Source organism: Chelonia mydas, chromosome 8 (genome assembly GCF_015237465.2).
Source record: "Chelonia mydas isolate rCheMyd1 chromosome 8, rCheMyd1.pri.v2, whole genome shotgun sequence".
Classification (NCBI taxonomy): Eukaryota; Metazoa; Chordata; order Testudines; family Cheloniidae; genus Chelonia; species Chelonia mydas.
This window is the reverse complement of record NC_057854.1, coordinates 34,901,945-34,918,904: the sequence shown is the minus strand read 5'-3', so window position 1 is coordinate 34,918,904 and position 16,960 is coordinate 34,901,945. Positions and strand designations below refer to the sequence as shown.

At 48.0% G+C, this 16,960-nt stretch overlaps 1 protein-coding gene across 8 annotated transcripts in view; it reads right to left on the bottom strand.

Annotated features, from left to right (window-relative positions):
• Positions 1 to 16,960, bottom strand: part of CXXC5 (CXXC finger protein 5) — a 98,113-nt gene that overhangs the window by 42,094 nt on the left and 39,059 nt on the right. The window contains exons 1-2 of one of the 8 annotated variants that reach the window (XM_037907375.2): positions 7,549 to 7,714; positions 5,088 to 5,236 (exon numbers count right to left, since the gene is read on the bottom strand). The exons of 6 other annotated variants lie outside the window; for them this stretch is intronic. The gene's annotated coding sequence lies outside the window, so the exon portion shown is untranslated. Of the gene's footprint in view, positions 1 to 5,087; positions 5,237 to 7,548; positions 7,715 to 16,960 lie in introns of those variants that run through there. One more of the 8 variants, XM_037907376.2, reaches the window with a different exon arrangement.

Below are 16,960 nucleotides of genomic sequence, written 5' to 3'. Positions count from 1 at the left end.
ACTCCACCTAGGATCTGCGAATCTGGCTGGGTGCTTCCTATTCCACACATTGCCACTGATAAGAGAGATTCTCCCATCAGAAATTAGCTGATGATTTTCCTGATGCTGCACAAGGCAAGAAGAGAATCCAGCTTGCTCCTTCGTAACTGTATCAGCTCTACTAGGATTAAGAGCAGTACAAACTTAGCATGGACCCGATTCTGAAGTTAACAGGAGTTTTAGTTTTGGGCGCACAAGGAAAGCAGGATTGGACCATTCGTCAGTCAAATAAGCAGATATGATGATAAGAGACATGGGCAAATTTTCCTCCTGATTACTTAAGAAAGCTCCACTCACATCAAGTACGTAGCTGATCAGAGGATTTGGCCCACAAGCAGCTATGCTAGAATTTCAAATAAAGTAGATAATATCTCTGGCATAAGAAAGACACTCCTATTGCGTGACTAAGCTAAGGACCCAAACAAAAGCATTTTAGGCTTAGGATGACCAACCATACATATAAAATGATGGGGTCTAAATTAGCTGTTACCATTCAAGAAAGAGATCTTGGAGTCATTGTGGCTAGTTCTCTGAAAACATCCACTCAGTGTGCAGCAGCACTCAAAAAAGCGAACAGAATGCTGGGAATCATTAAGAAAGGGATAGATAATAGGACAGAAAATATGTCGCCTCTATATGAATCCATGGTACGCCCACATCTTGAATACTGCATGCAGATGTGGTCGCCCCATCTCAAAAAAGATATATTGGAATTGGAAAAGGTTCAGAAAAGGGCAACAAAAATTATTAGGGGTATGGAAAGGCTTCCGTATGAGGAGAGATTAATAAGACTGGGACTTTTCAGCTTGGAAAAGAGACGGCTAAGGGGAGATATGATTGAGGTCTATAAAATCATGATTGGTGTAGAGAAAGTAGATAAGGAAGTGTTGTTTACTACCTCTCATAACACAAGAACTAGGGGTCACCAAATGAAATTAATAAGCAGCAGGTTTAAAACAAATAAAAGGAAGTATTTCTTTACACAGCACACAGACAACCTTGCCAGAACTCCTTGCCGGAGGATGTTGTGAAGGCCAAGACCATCACAAGGTTCAAAAAAGAACTAGATAAATTCATGGAAGATAGGTCCATCAATGGCTATTAGCCAGGATGGGCAGGGATGGTGTCCCTAGCCTCTGTTTGCCAGAAGCTGGGAATGAGCGACAGGGGATGGATCACTTGATGATTTCCAGTTCTGTTCATTCCCTCTGGGGCACCTGGCACTGGCCACTGTCGGAAGACAGGATTCTGGGCTAGATGGACCTTTGGTCTGACCGAGTAGGGCCATTCTTATGTTCACATTGCCAAGGCTCTAACTCGGGTGACTTTGCCAGACCATGGTACAGCACAAGTTCCTCTAGGCAACTGTGACTCCTGACTGACTTGCCCAATGTGGCAAGTTCAGCCACCTATCCCTTCATCACAGATCCCCCTGAATGCAACGCAACGCAAAGCCTCCTATAATGGCCCAGCAGCAGTGGCAAAGACTAAAGACAGCACTTAAAATAAACCAGCATGCCTCTGAATCCAGCTGACCTCCCAGGGCACTGCACCCACTGAACATACACTCCAGAGCTGTCTGTTCCACCGATGGGGCAAGGACAGGGAGTCGAGGCACCAAGAGCTCTGCTACCCCTACCGCCTCCCTGCTAGAGAGAGAACTGACCCAGCTACCTCTCCAAGTCCCAATTATATGCAGCCCCCAAAGACTCAGGGCTAGAACACCTCACCATCTGATGTATCTACGCACTGATCCATATTCCTTTCCAGTCCCTGATTTGTATGACCTTAAAGGTGAACTGAAATGCTTTTTTTTTTTTTAAAAAGGATCTTAAATTACAGAAGAAATTTGAAAAACAAAGGTATAGTTTTCTCCTTTGGGTCTACATTTAAATTGTTTAATCATCATTTAATCAACGGTTTTCATAGCCAAGAGGCCATGCCATGAAAGTCACTGGTTCACAAACCTCATCAGCTCATTGGGTAGAATGGATTTGTGGTTAAAGCCCTGACCAACCACACAAGAGACCTGGGTTCAACTCCTGGCTCTGCTAAAGACTTCCTGCGTAACTCTGGGCTGGACACTCAGGCCATGGCTACACTATAAAATTATGCTGACTTAACTTATGTCGGCATACAGCCACCAGTTACTAAATCACTTGTTTCGGAGTAGCAGCCGTGTTTAGTTGTTCATCCACTGAATGCATCCGATGAAGTGAGCTGGAGCTCACGAAAGCTTATGCTCAAATAAATTTGTTAGTCTCTAAGGTGCCACAAGTACTCCTTTTCTTTAAATCACTTGTGTGCGTGCAAACTTGGCTCCTTGTGTCGCCAGTGTGCATCCTCACCAGGAGCATTTGTATCGATTGTGTTATCATTGTGGGGGATTGTGGACCATTCCGGGACCATGGGGAAAAATTAGTGGGTGCTCTGCACCCACCGGCAGCTCCCTGCCCTAGCTCACCTCCTCCCCTGAGCATGCCGGGCTCTGCTTCTCCCCCTAGCTCCCAGCGCTTGCACTGCAAAACAGCTGTTTCATGCGGCAAGGGCTGGGAGGGAGGGGGAACACAGTGCACTCGGGGAAGAGGTGGGGCCGGGGTGGGGATTTGGGGAAAGGTCCAATGGGGCAGAGAGGGGACAGAGTTGGGCGGGGACTTTGGGGAAGGGGTTGGAATGGGGGTGGGGTGGGGAAGGGCTGGAGTTGGGGCGGGGTCTGGGGGGGGTGCGAGCACCCACCGGTGCTGAGGAAAGTTGGCGCCTATGGATATAAGTAATGCAGTGTAGACACTGCGTTGACCTAATTACATCCACTGTGTGTGACTCTACACCACTTGGGGAGGTGGTGTTACTAAATGGGTGTAGAGGCACTTACATTGATGGGAACCAAATTTAAGCCCAGACACTTCCACAACTAGGTCGACGCAAGGCAGCTTATGTCAAACTAACCATGTAGTGTAGACCAGGCGTCAGATGACGTCTACACTCAGAGCTAAGGGTGTGATTTCCAGTTCATACAGATGTCCTCGCACGAGCGGTCAGCTGAGCTAGCATGCCAAAAACAGCAGTGAAGCTGCAGTAGCTTGGTGAGTAGTGGCATGGGCTAGCCAGCACAAACCTTCCTAGACCCCACGAGTACGTCGTTGGGGTAGCTAGCCTGTGGCTATGCTACAATTTCTATTGCCCTAGCTCAGTGACAGCTAGCGCAGGAATGTCTGTGTGAGCTGGAATCACACCCCTGGTTCATAGTGTAGATGAAGCTTAAGGGTGAAATCCTGAAATGGCAAGACTCCCCCGACATCAACAGAGCTAGGATTTACGCTGATGGTATGTCCACACTGGAGCTGGAAGATGTAGCCATACCCATGCTAGCTCTGATCAAGCTAGCATGCTAACAACAGCTGGGTAGCCATGGCAGCATGAGCAATGGGAGGAGCTAGGGTTTACATGGGATCGTACTCAGCATGGCTGCCACTGTGGCTGCGCTGCTATTTTTAGCGTGCTAGCTCGATCTACCCGAGCTGGAAATTACACCTCCAGCCCCCAGGTAGACATGCCCTTAGGGTCTCTGTGCCTCAGCTTCCCACCTGTAAAATGGGGATAACAATCCTGCCTTTCTCCCACGGTTTGCCTGTCTTGTCTATTTAGATTGTAAGCTCTGCAGAGCAGGGTCTGTTTCGTTCTCTGTGAATGTACAGCACCTTGCACACTGGGCCTCCAGGAGCCACTGTAACAGAAATCACCATCCTCATAAGAGGAGAAGAAGTAAAACAAACTAACTTAGGGGAACAACCCAAGAGGGGTTCTCAAGGCTCGTGTGCATGGCGAATTGCAGCAGTTTAACTTAAGCTGTGAATTTAAACTGGGTTAGTTAAACCAGTTTCATTAAACCAGTGCAAATCCCCATGTAGATGCTCTTACTTTGGTTTAAGAGTGGCTTACTGCAGTTTAGCTTAAGTCCATTAAGAACAGGTTTAAGCTAAATGGAAATAAGCCATTCTTATATACAATTTAGAGTGTCCATACAGGGGTCTGCCCTGGTTTACCTAAACCAGTTTAATTAAAACAGTACCATTCTGTGTGTGGACAAGGCCTACAGGTATATACCTCCACAAGATAGTTGCACCACTTTACCTTAAGATGTGAATTTAAACCAAGTTAGTTAAACTGGTGCAAACCTCTAGGTGGATGCTCATATTTCAGAATACACCAGGCTTGTTTCAGTTAATTAGGAATCGGTCTAAGATGAACCAAAATGAGCCACTCTTAAACCCAAATCAGAGTGTCTACATGGGGTCTGCACCGGTTCAACAGAACTGGCTTAAAAACCCACTTGAGTTAAATCAGTGCAACTTTCTCATGCATGGAACAAGGCTCTTGCGCTGCTAACCAGCTGTAAGTGCCTAAAAAAGGGCTCTGAAGAGCTAGCTGGGTGGGGGCCTTCCAGCGACAATACCCAAACACTGCCACAGTTTCATGCAAGGGCTGCATCACAGAGTGCATGGACAATGGTGTGCGTAACTGGACGTGCACTCACCATTATCTGTGCATGCAAGTGGCCAGATAACAGTAGGCCCGCAACATTTCGCTGGTATTATGGTTTACCAGGCAGGGCTCCTACCACTTTGGCGGAGGACTGTGGAACACTCAGAGCTGGGCCTGGGCATGTGCCAAACATGCAGGCCTTCAGAGCACGGTGCCTGGGGGAGACAGGCCCTGTTCTGTCAGTACCCGCTGTGACCTTCCCCTCCAGCCGGAGATCCCCCCCTTCCCTTCACACACACACCCTGAAAGAGAGACTTGGCCTCCACAGCCCTCAGTCACTAATGACCCACCCCACATTATCCCTGCCAGCTCCAGCCCTCCCCATAATGGCAAGCACCCCAATCCTGCACACCCCAACCCCAGCACAGGGTTGGGAAGCCTGCCTAGTGAGCCACGCGGCATTCTCCACACAAAGCCCCTGCAATCCTAGCCCTGGCGCCGGGCTCCCTTTCTAGATGAAATGCTGATGATTTTCCCTTTCCTCCACATCTCGCTCCCGCCCTGACCTTGGGAGCAGTCGTCATGCCGGCAAAGGGGAGGTGCCACAATTAACCAGCAGCCCGGAGTGGGGTGAGCTCATCGGCTGGATGAATGGGCAGCCTGGCCCAGCTGGAATTCAGAGCACTGCAGACAACACTGAGCCGGACGCATTCATCTGCAGCAGGGGAGAGATGAAAGTGTTTCCTGCGCTGGCTGCCTGGCTGACCACAGTACCAAAGCCCCCCCCGATCCCTCCTGTTGCTGCTTCGGTGGAAGCCAACGATTGAGATGCGGGTGGTGGGCACATGCTGAGGACGCACAGGGCTTTGCTGGCTGCGACTCTTTAATCTCCTAGGCCTGCCGTAGTCACAGGCAAGGGCTAAGCCATTGCAGCAGAGACTGCGAAGGAGAGAGAATAAGTGTCGGGCAGATGCACAGAAATGAAACACAGCCGTGCCCTGTGTCTCTTGATCCCTGCTCAGGTTGGTCTCATGCTGGGGGAGCTGCAGGAAGAAGTCTTCTTTCTTATCACAGGATAAGCACAAGCACCAGCACTGCCCTGTCAATACACCTCGGTGCTGCCCTGAGGGTGAGAAGGGGAGCTACGGTCATCATGGGGTGGGTTTTAAATGACACAGACGCCCAACCACTAAGGATGGAGGGAGCCACTAGCTCCTTTCGCATAGGAGCCTGATTCAGACCCCTCCTGAGCTGAGCTGAGCTGAGCTGGAACCGAACCAGCACCCTCAAGGCAGTCAGCTCTCTAGCCCTGTTCCTGAGCCCCACGGCCAGCCAGTCTCCCACAGCCACTTCAAACTGCCGCCTTGCAATCTGTGGGAGACTCATCAATGTACGTTACAAACAGGCCAGCGTGGGGCGGGTGCAGCCGTCCAGCCAAGCGCTGGGCAAACACAGGAAAGCCACAGGCGGAGAAAAGGAACAGAAAGGGCAACAGATATCAGGAGAGGAAAGTGCAGAAGGGCCAAGATAACGAGCAGAGAGGAAGGACATACACGTACCCTCCTTTGTCAAAGGGTTACAGGGCTCCGGCCGGAGCACGACATGGCCGGCCCAGCCCCGCCGCCCTCTGACAGTACTGAGCAACCCATCAGGTGGCTGGAAGGGCAGAGCAGGCAGGGAAGCAGCTTGCAGCACAGAAGTCCCTCCACACGCCCTATACTTGGGTTAAACTCCCCCCTAGCCTGATACAGTTCATCATGGAAGGACACTCAGAAAAACGACAACTGATACTAGCACCCCAGGGACCCCGGCAGAGGGTGCAGGGTGGGCGGAGCTTCTGGAAAATGGCCAGGCTCTTCCCCTCCTGTCTACGTCCACCGCAGGGCCCTCTTCTCCCCACCTCTGAGTCCCTCTCAAATCACACCTCTGCCGAGCTGCCTACAATGCCTCTTGTTGATTTGTATGGACAGTCCCTTCTGCCGTTTCCCATCCCTGGCCTCTGTCTGTCCGTCTGCCCTTGGTGGGGCAGGGTCTGCCCAGACTCACTGGTCTGGAAAGTACCCAGCGTATCACGGGCACTACAGCAAACAATCATGTGACGCGGGGTCAGTGTTGCTGCCAGAATAAGCATGGATCTGCAGGACGGCATTCCTAGAGGCGCAGCGCGCAGCCCAGCTGCACCTTTAAACCAGCCCCTCTTCCCTGACCAGGCAGTCTGCCCCGGGCTTTGCTGAGAGGTACGAGTGCCTGCGTCAATAACCTCCTTGAGACTGGGTGTGAACACATCCTTCAATTAACATAACTCTCAAGAGGAGTTCAGCACAAGCCCCCACCTCAGACAAAAGGGGTGTGGCGACACGCAGGAGTTTTGATCTGAGTGGGTGATGGGGTTTTGCAGAGTACTGTTTCGGTAAGTAAATGGAGGGGGGGGGTCAGTATGTGCTCAGGAGATACGGCAGGGGAGAGTCAGGGCCAGAACTAGAAAGCCAAGCAACAACCGGCAAGCACAGGGCAACCCTGGAGAAGCCTAGAGAGGTCTGGGTCAGGGGTGTTGGCTGAACCAAGTTTGGGCCTGCGAGCTAAGAAACGGCTCCTTCTGGTTTTGATTCGGAGAAGCAGGACATGCCTTGTAATAACAAGGCTGCATCAAAGAAATCACCTGGCTCCATTGTCAATTTCTGTTCCCAACTGAGACAACCCCAGGGGTCCGAACTTGGACTACCCGCTTGGGTCACACGGCGTAACACCAGCTACAGCTGCGGGGCCCGTTTCACACCTGCAGCAGAAGGCAGCAGCTCCTTGCCCTGTGTGCTGGGGCCTGGTGATGCCTCTGCTGCAGTAGGGGGATCAGCCAGGGAAACCTGAGGATCTGAACTCAGTTCTCAGCACATAAAAGGCCTTTCAAATGTCTTTTAACTAACATGTATGTCTACAAGCATTCTTCCAGGGCCTCTGAAGCCAGTGGACCGACTCCCCTTCACTTCACTGGGATTTGGAATGGGTTGGCTTTTCTCTATAAAGTCGTACCTGCTTTAGGCCCTGGCTAGTTGGAGGCAGCCTCTCTCCTTAGCGGATACCATGAAGTTGCCAGAAGCGGAGGCACTTGCACCAGCAGCCCCTGGGTGTCAGCAGGATGGAGGACTGGGGGAGAGCGCCTTCAGCGGGGAGGGGTGCTCAGCTCAGAGACACTCTCCCTCGCCCCTTTGGCCTGACACAGCTGGAATTTGGAGACTTTCAGATCAGGCCGCAAAGCTTACTTGTTCTTCTAGGAGGGGAGGGCATGAGGGCAGGGTTGGGGGGAGGGTCTGTGTTTGGGACATGGGATTTTCAGCGCATCAAAAGCAATTGATTAACTGTAATCAGCTTTAGCGCCTCTTACTGAAGAAATCGGGTCAGTTCCCCTTTAAGGATGAGTTTGCTCTTAACTTCTAAAACCATCTGTTTGATGGGAACTGGGCAGGAAGGGGGAAGGGTGTGTTGAAATTGTCACACACAGTGTCACTTGATATGGCACTCGGGTGACAGCAGAGAATAACACAGCAGCGGGATCGCTTGTGTGGCCGTCGTGGGGAGTTGTATCAGCACTTTCTTTAGAAATCCTGTTTTTCAGGGGTTTATAACTCAACCATAACAATCTGCTCTGGCAGAAAACTTTGCATACAATTGTAGCAGCCTGGGCCAAATTCTCTTCTCTACATATTTTTGCCTTGCATGAAAGCAGCGTCTGTTGTATTTAAAAATGACCCCCTAAAATACTAACATATATTTTTTAATGAACACATTTTTAATTTTTAAGAAAGGTTTGCTTTCCCGTGACTCAAAAACTGGCCGTTCTTTTACACTGAAACATTTTCAGACTCTTACTCCCTAATGTAGGCTTGTGCCTTTGGGTATTTTCAGGGGGGGGGGGGAAACCCAGAAAGCAGCTGAGCTACTGAGATTTCCATATCAGCTGCTGTACACACACACACTGCATGGAAAAAATCCTTAGGAAATTTCTGTGAAAATAAAATAAAATAAAATAAAATAAAGACCTATGCAACACAGAGCTAGCTGGACACGCCATGCCAGGAGGGTCTGACAGCGCTGTTACGGTCTATCGGACCAGTAATCCACAAACTAAAACGGATTTATTGTACATGGCAGATCGTAACAGCTCCAAAGAAACCATCACTGTCTACTGTGCTTAAAATGCACTTTTTTTTTTTTTAAAGGGCCAAAATATGGGTTTACAAGATAAGATGCACCGGTTGTTCAGATCTGTTGAGTACATAACCCCTTGAAAAATATATATATATTCCTCCAACCCAAGTAGCATTACATTGCCAATGTCATAGTCAAAACACTTGTCGTTACCAGTGGATTACCAGGATGGTTTTCACCTCGGCTAGCAAGATGGATTAGCAGTACCATTGTTTCCACTGTGATATTACCACTGAACACATGGGAAAATAAAAGGAGTGCATTAAATCCGACCCAGGCCCTGCACAAATCCAGCCCAGGCTTAGTTATTTTCCAGCTGGAAAGAAAGTAGCGAAGGACAAACCTCAAAAAAACAAGTTGGGAGGTTTGTCTCGGACCAGCACCCGCAAATTGGGATTTTCACGGGTCTGCGCTACAGCCAGGATTATCATCAGGTTAGAGAATGCTAAAATAAAAACAGCCCACAGCTTTATTCCTTTCGTTTTATTTGGGGCAATTTCAATGCAGACAACGTACCCAGATAAGCGTCCAAACAGCTGAGCACATGAGCAGAGCAAGGTTGAAACCATAACAATTCCGGAGCCCGTTCAAATCATTCAAACATTGGAAATCATTCGGGACCCAGGCAAAAGCTTATGTTGGAGATGATAATATCAGAGTGGGATAAAAGAGGATAAGCTAACAGGTTTAGTGGACAGCTTGTCTGAGTCAGTAGCGCTGAGGGAGGGGGACCGTGCTCCTGATTTACGCCAGAGAAGAGAATCAGGCCTGGGCATAGGGATTCTTCTCATGTACACATTGGTGTAAATCAGGAATGACTCTACTGCAGTCACTGAAACATTTGCACCAACGTAAATGAGAGGAGTGCCAGCCCCCACGTTTTCAATGTATTTTAAGGCTTGTAAATTTCTCTGTCCCCATTAGACCAGGTGCACAAAGTGGGGTTACGCCATCCAGCTGTGACATGAGAGATGAGCAGCTGTTACACAAATGGCAGATCACAATGGGATGCACAAGCAAAGTGGAGATCGGTGCCTATGCTGAGACAGTCATTTCCTCACAGGCGAAGCTCGATCTCCTCCAGAGAGGGAAGCTCTTGTATTCTCCTATTTCACCCACAGAGTCAATCTTCAGGCAGAATTTTACCGGCACGGTCTTCTGCATTATATAGAACACATTAGTGTCACAGTTCATGAAGAATGCTGCAGCACCGCACAAGGAAGAAAGGCTTGTCTAGTGGTTAGAGCAGGGGGCTGGAAGTCAGGATTCTTGAGATATCATCCTGTTCCTATGGGGCAGTGGAGAGTTTGGCCTAGCAGTATAGTTAGAGCAGGGGACTGGGCATCAGAACTCCTAGGTTCACTTCTCGACCCTGCTCTGGGCAAGGAGGTTAGCCTAGCAAACAGAGATGAGGGGCGGTGGGTCAGCAAACCAGGCATAACCGCAGCGATTTTGACAATAAGGTAAAACGTGACAGTTTCAGCTGAGAGCCTCCAATGAAAGGGGATATTTACCCAGGCAAAGAATTAGACACTCATAACAACTGCACTATCAGGGACCAGCTTTTCAAAACATGCGGCTTTACAATCCGCTGCCAAACATTCGCATACACGAGCTGCAAGACTTTAAAAATAATTGGAAAGAGAGATGTGTTTGTAGACTAAACTTGGAGTAACAAGGAACCAGAAGGCGGGACCATGCCCGTCATGAGTCCTTGAAAATAATGACAAGCAACAGAGAGACACAAGCCTGTCCCTTATCTTGTATTTGACGCTCACATGGAAAGAAGGTTAAGTCCAGGCTCCATATCTGACCTTGCCAAATACTGTGCTTCTGATGCCCTAGAGAGAAGAACAGACCATTGCAGATTCTCCCTGCACGACTGCAGCATGCTCTAAGATATATATTCAGGGTGAGTGTTGGCCTGGAAGCAAATCCAGTCTACAGTTGCAGATTTCCTAACAGGAACGTCTTGGTCACTTTGGCCTGACTGACATGGCTTTAGTCAGAAAGGTGACAAAGGGGGAGGAAGGCAGAGAGAAGAAAGCACAGAGTCAGGGCTAGAAATCATGATGCCTACGTACGATGGGTGAGCATTTCCCAGCATGTCAAAGAACGAATAAAGAGGAGAGTTTAATTAACCCTGAAATTATATCCTTAAAAACAATAATTGAATGTCAAATAAGGGAAATCGACGTGGCAGGTCAGTGCCAGTGGGTGTTATCGGGGCTAGTCCTACACAATCACAGCTGGCCCTTGCCAGATAAGTCCCGAGAGGTGGAATCTGAAATAAACAACCAGCTCACAAAACCAAGCCAAACAAATATACATGGGTCCGTATTAGGGGAAGGATCAGGGTCTTACTCCTTATGTAGGAAAAATTCTACTGCGCTTTGTGTAAGGACTGAGCAGGCACTGAGTACGGTCCCACTGTAAGCAGGACTCAACCTCCTTATTTCTAGCCCACTTTTTCGAACCCAAACCCAGCTCTTCTCCGCCCCCATTTGCTGGCCCCTCACACTTTGTTTTCCCAGCTGTGTGGAAGGGCAGAATGTTCACACCTAGATCCCGATCTAGCTAATGCCAATTTTATACCAGACTCACACAATGGAGTTACTCCTGACTAAACCTGTGTAAGGAAGATCCAAAAGAGGACCACGCAGAAGGCTGGGGAAATCTCTAATGCAGCCCCAATCACTTTCTTTCAAAGCGAGTTTAAGCGGTGCAGAGAGGGAAGGTGGGGAGTGAAAGTGATTAGTGAAGCCTGCCCTTCTGGATGTGTGACTTTAGTGGCAGCTGAAGTGGGTTTGGTGTGGACTCAGACCAAGTTCCAGTGGGCATTTTAGCACATGAATAAACCCACTCTCTGACCTATCCCTACTGGAGGTCTCCCTGTGGTGGACAGCATGTAAGTACCAGATGGGCAAGAGAGAATCAAGGTATGGTTGAGGTGCATTACATGTATTATTAAAGAATCATTATGAAAAGGAGCATGTAGGGCCTGATCCTGAACCTAAAAACCATCGCTCGGCTTCTGACTTGAAACCAAAAGGGAATGCGTTACGGAAAGGAGAAGGTGCCACGGGAATCTCATTTTAAAATCATTAAGCAGTGTTTGAGTTCCAGGCGTGAACTAACCGCTGCAGCGTTGACTTTCCAGGGGCAAAACTTCAGCAGAAGAATTTTAATGCATTGAAAAATCTCTTCCAAGCAAGGCTGCCAAGACCTGAATTCACCTCACAGTTAAACAAGCACAAGGCAGCTCAAGCCAAGGAGGTTGCACTGGGGTAACAGAGAGGAGAATCTGGACCCGAGTCTTCAATTCAGAGGATTCCCCCAACTTTTCTTTCCTGTTCTGCTTTCATATGCCCAGCAGTCTCTTGGGTATGCAGTGGGAGAGAGTGAGGCAGGACCTCTGAGTCTGATTCTCCTCTCACTCACACCCGTCTATACCAGGAGCAGCTTCATTGCAGCCAGTGGACATCTTCTAGTCCAGGAGGAGAACTGGGCCCTGCTTTCTAAAGTCAGGCCACTTCCTCTCAAACACTACTGAGCAAATCCTGTTCTGAAAGCCTAGTCCCAGTAGTTGGGCCAGGCACTGGGGATCTGCACTGATGGCTCTTGAGGGGGAGGAATGTTCCTCCACAACCCAGGAGCACAGCTGTTCTGCAGACACTACACTGGCCCTTAGAGTGGAGATGCCCTTGTGTGGAGGCCACTGCCAGCAGATCCATGCAATAGAAGACCCCCACCCTTCTAGAGTGCTGGCTGTAAGTGCCCAGGTAAGCTGCCCAGGGCCAAGCTCACACACACACACACAAAGGGTTCCGAGACGCCTTCCCCACTCAACACACAGGGATATGTAGTCCCCCAATCCAGTAGAGCAGAAGACCCCAAGAGTTCCCAGGACACAGGATCATGCACAGCTCCAGAAACAGCAATGCTGGTTCATGACTAGTTTGAAGTAGGCCAGCTAGGGGAGCACACATCTTGCTGTTTGGTGCGTCCAGCCAAAACGATGATTATATCATGACATTACATTTGTAATGTCTGAACTGCTCGGTAACAGCGACTCTAATATTATTACATTTAACTTCCGGAGCGGGGGGGAATACCAAAGAAGCCCACCACAGTAGCTTCTGAAAGGGGAACCACAGAAAAAGGAGGAAGCTAGTTAAATGGAAATTAAAAGGTACAAGTCACAAAAGTGAAATGCCGGCAAGCTGCACAAAAACTTTTTAAAAACATAGCAGAGCCTCAAATTAAACGTATACTCCAAATTAAAAAACCTTGTAAGAGGACAAAAAAAGTGCCACTGCGACTAAACAACGAAGTAAAAGACACGGTTAGAGGCAAAAAGGCATCCTTTAAAAACCGGAAGTCAAATCCTACTGAGGACAATAGAAAGAAGCATAAACTCTGGCAAGTCAAGCGTAAAAGTATAATTAGGAAGGCCAAAAAAGAATTTGAAGAGCAACTAGCAAAAGTCTCAAAAAGTAATAGCAAAAAAAATTTAAGTACATCAGAAGCAGAAAGCCTGCCAAACTATCAGTGGGTCCATTGGACAATCAAGATGCTAATGGAGCACTTAAAAGAGGATAAGGCCATTGCGGAGAAGCTATATGAATTTTTTGCATAGGTCTTCTCTACAGAAGATGTGAGAGAAATTCCCAAACCTGAGCCATTCTTTCTAGGTGACAAATCTGTGGAACTGTCCTAGATTGAGGTGTCTATACAGGAGGTTTTGGAACAAATTGATAAATTAAACAGTAATAAGTCACCAGAACCAGGTGGTATTCACCCAAGAGTTCTGAAGAAATCAAATGTGAAATTGCAGAACTACTAACTGTGGAATGTAACCTATCATTTAAATCAGCTTCTGTACCAAATGAATAGCTAACGTGATGCGAACTTTTACAAAAAGCTCCAAAGGCGATCCTGGCAATGCAAGCCAGTAAGCCTCGCTTCAGTACCAGGCAAATGGGCTAAAACTATAGTAAAGAACAGAATTATCAGACACATAGATGCACATGATTTGTTGGGGAAGAGTCAATTCAGTTTTTGTAAAGGGAAATCATGCCTCACCAATCTATTAGAATTCTTTGAGGGACTCAGCAAACATGTGGACAAGGGGGATCCAGTGGATAGAGTGTACTTGGACTTTCACAAAGCCGTTGACACAGTCCCTCACCAAAGGCTCTTAAGCAAAGTAAGCAGCCATGGGATAAGAGGGAAGGTCCTTTCACGGATGAATAACTGGTTAAAAGACAGAAAACAAAGGGTAGGAATAAACGCTCAGTTTTCAGAATGGCGAGAGGTAAATCATGGTGTCCCCCAGGGGTCTGTTCAATATATCCATAAATGATCTGGAAAAAGGGGTAAACAGGTGGCAAAATTTGCAGATGATACAAAATTACTCAAGATAGTTAAGTCCAAAGCAGACTGCGAAGTGTTACAAAGGGATCTCCCCAAACTGGGTGACTGGGCACAAAAATGGCAGATGAAATTCAGTGTTGACAAATTAAAAGAATGCACATTGAAAAACATAATCCCAACTATACACACAAATGATGGGGTCTACGTTAACTGTTACCACTCAAGAAAGATCTTGGAGTCATTGTGGACAGTTCTCTGAAAATATCCATTCAATGTGCAGCGGCGTCAAAAAGGCAAACAGAATGTTAGGAAGCATGAGGAAAGGGATAGATAATAAGACAATAAATATCATAACGCCGCTATTTGAATCCATGAATACTGCATGCAGTTCTGGTCTCCCCATCTCAAAAACATATATTAAATTTGGAAAAAGTACAGAGAAGTGCAACAAAAATGATTAGGGGTTTGGAACAGCTCCCATGTGAAGAGAGATTAAAAAGACTCGGACTGTTCAGCCTGGAAAAGAGACGACTATGGGGGGATACGACAGAGGTCTATAAAATCGTGACTGGTGTGGAGAGAGTGACTAAGGCAGTGTTGTTTTCCCCTTCACATAATACAGGAACCCGAGACCACCATGTGAAATTAACAGGCAGCAGGTTTAAAATAAACATAAGGAAGTATTTCTTCACACAATGCAGAGTCAACCTGTGGAACTCGTTGACAGGGGAAGGCCAAGACTATAACTGGGTTCAAAAAAGATAAGTTCACAGAGGATAAGTCCATCAATGGCGGTTAGCCAAGATGGTCAGGGATGCAACCCCATGCTCTGGATGTCCCTAGCCTCTGACTGCCAGAAGCGGGGAGTATATGACAGGGGATGGATCACTCAATGGTTGCCCTGTTCTATTCATACCCTCTGAAGCACCTGGCATTGACCACTGTTGGAAGACTGGATATTGGGCTAGATGGTCTGATCCAGTATGTTCTTCTGTAGCGCCCCCACCTGGTGCCATCCAAAGCACTTTAGCCAACTAGATATGCTTCACCTAGCACTGAAAAGCAGCTGACTCTGGTATGGAACACTCCAGCTGTTTAACAGCCCACAACAACAATGCTCAACAATTTAGGACTGTATATAAAGAAGAATACGGTGTACAATTGAAGTTGCAGGTGGAATTTAGGAAGGCAGGGTGGAATTACAAATACTGGAATTTAACTAGAATGGGGCAAAATGGGATCTTTACTGACCGTTAGCAGTCAGACCCTCAGTTTTCCGTCTCCTCCAAAACCTAGGTATATAATGGAGTTTTTCTCTTGGCAATGGAACAGCTGATTACTTTAAAAAAGAATGCGAATCTAGGGCACATTTCTGATCAGATAGATAGATATTTATAGTAGGTCAAAATCTAGACCAAAACGACTTGTCAGGATCTCTTTAATTCCAATGCTGCCACTGGGCCCTTCAAGAAGATGCTTCAAAGTTTTTCCTTAATTGGTTTCATTTTTGCCTCATCAATGATTCACGACGCTAGCGGGGCTTGAGAAAAGGGTTGTGGCAGAGCATGGTTTGGAAGCAGCTTTCCGTCCCCTGCACCACATCTCTGCAGGGGCAGTGCAGCAGGGTCGGAGACAGTGCAGCAGGGGCAGAGTTAGGGAGGGTTTCAGGGCTGCCGGTGGGAACATCTGATCAGCTCACTGGAGCTTCTCGTTGAGGCCCAGATGCTATATTGACACCCATGCAGGCACAGGGGTCTCGATGCAGGATTGGGACCATGCTGAGAACAGATAGGGCCTGATCCTGGGAACATGCTGATTATCCTGGAGGGCCCCTGGAGCCAACACATGGCAAGGTCAGGCCCTGAGTTCAGTGGGGAAAGGACCTGTTGTATTCAAAGATCATCTAATGGGGCCAGGAGGCTCCTGCAGCTAGAGGGACAGGGTCAGGTAATGTAAGCCCCGAATCAAACACACCTGGCAAGATGGGGAGGGATAGCTCAGTGGTTTGAGCTATCCCTGCTAAACCCTGCTAAACCCAGGGTTATGAGTTCAATCCTTGAGGGGGCCATTTAGGGATCTGGGGCAAAAATTGGGGATTTGTACTGCTTTGAGCAGGAAGTTGGACCAGATGTCCCTTCCAATCTATGATTCTATGACATGCCCATGCCCTGGGGCTGTATGGCCTGGTCCACTCAGCCCGTTTAAAGGTTGGGATCCTGTGGGCTGCTATGACCAGCAAATGGGAGGGGAGGGAGCACAGAGCTGGCGTGCAGGCCACTGCATGGGTGGCCCAGGTCTCCCACAACCTACATATATCCCTAGGGATTCTCCAGGTTTGGGGAGGCCCCTCCAGCCATTGCCAATGCTGCAGAAAGAGCAAATCCCCCTCCCACCCCGACAGAGTGACTGGGGAAGGGAATATCGCTGTAGTTCCCTCTCTTAGCCCCTTCTTTGGGTGCTACAGCAGGAAAGGGCGATCCAGCGCCAAGATTTCTAAAAAGAAAACCACCCTACGGGCCTTATCTCACATAACACTGAGTCACACTCTTGTGTCTTCATTAATTTCAGTGGGATTACACAGGTGGGACACAGAGCAGAATGCAGCATTGCATTGCCAACTCTCGCTGTTTAAATGCGAGTCTCATGATGCTTGGTGTTTTTCTTAAAGCTCCAGCTCCTGGAGTCACAGGGTTACATGCGAATCTCAGCTTTTCTTTTAAAAACAAAGTTTCTAGCTTTCACTGTTGCAAGGAAAAGCTTTAAAAGGTGAATTCTGAGGGTCCAATAAAAAGAACCCAACACTTATTATTTTTTAAGTCTCATGACTTTCAGGGCTTGGCTCGTGATTTCTGAATAATAC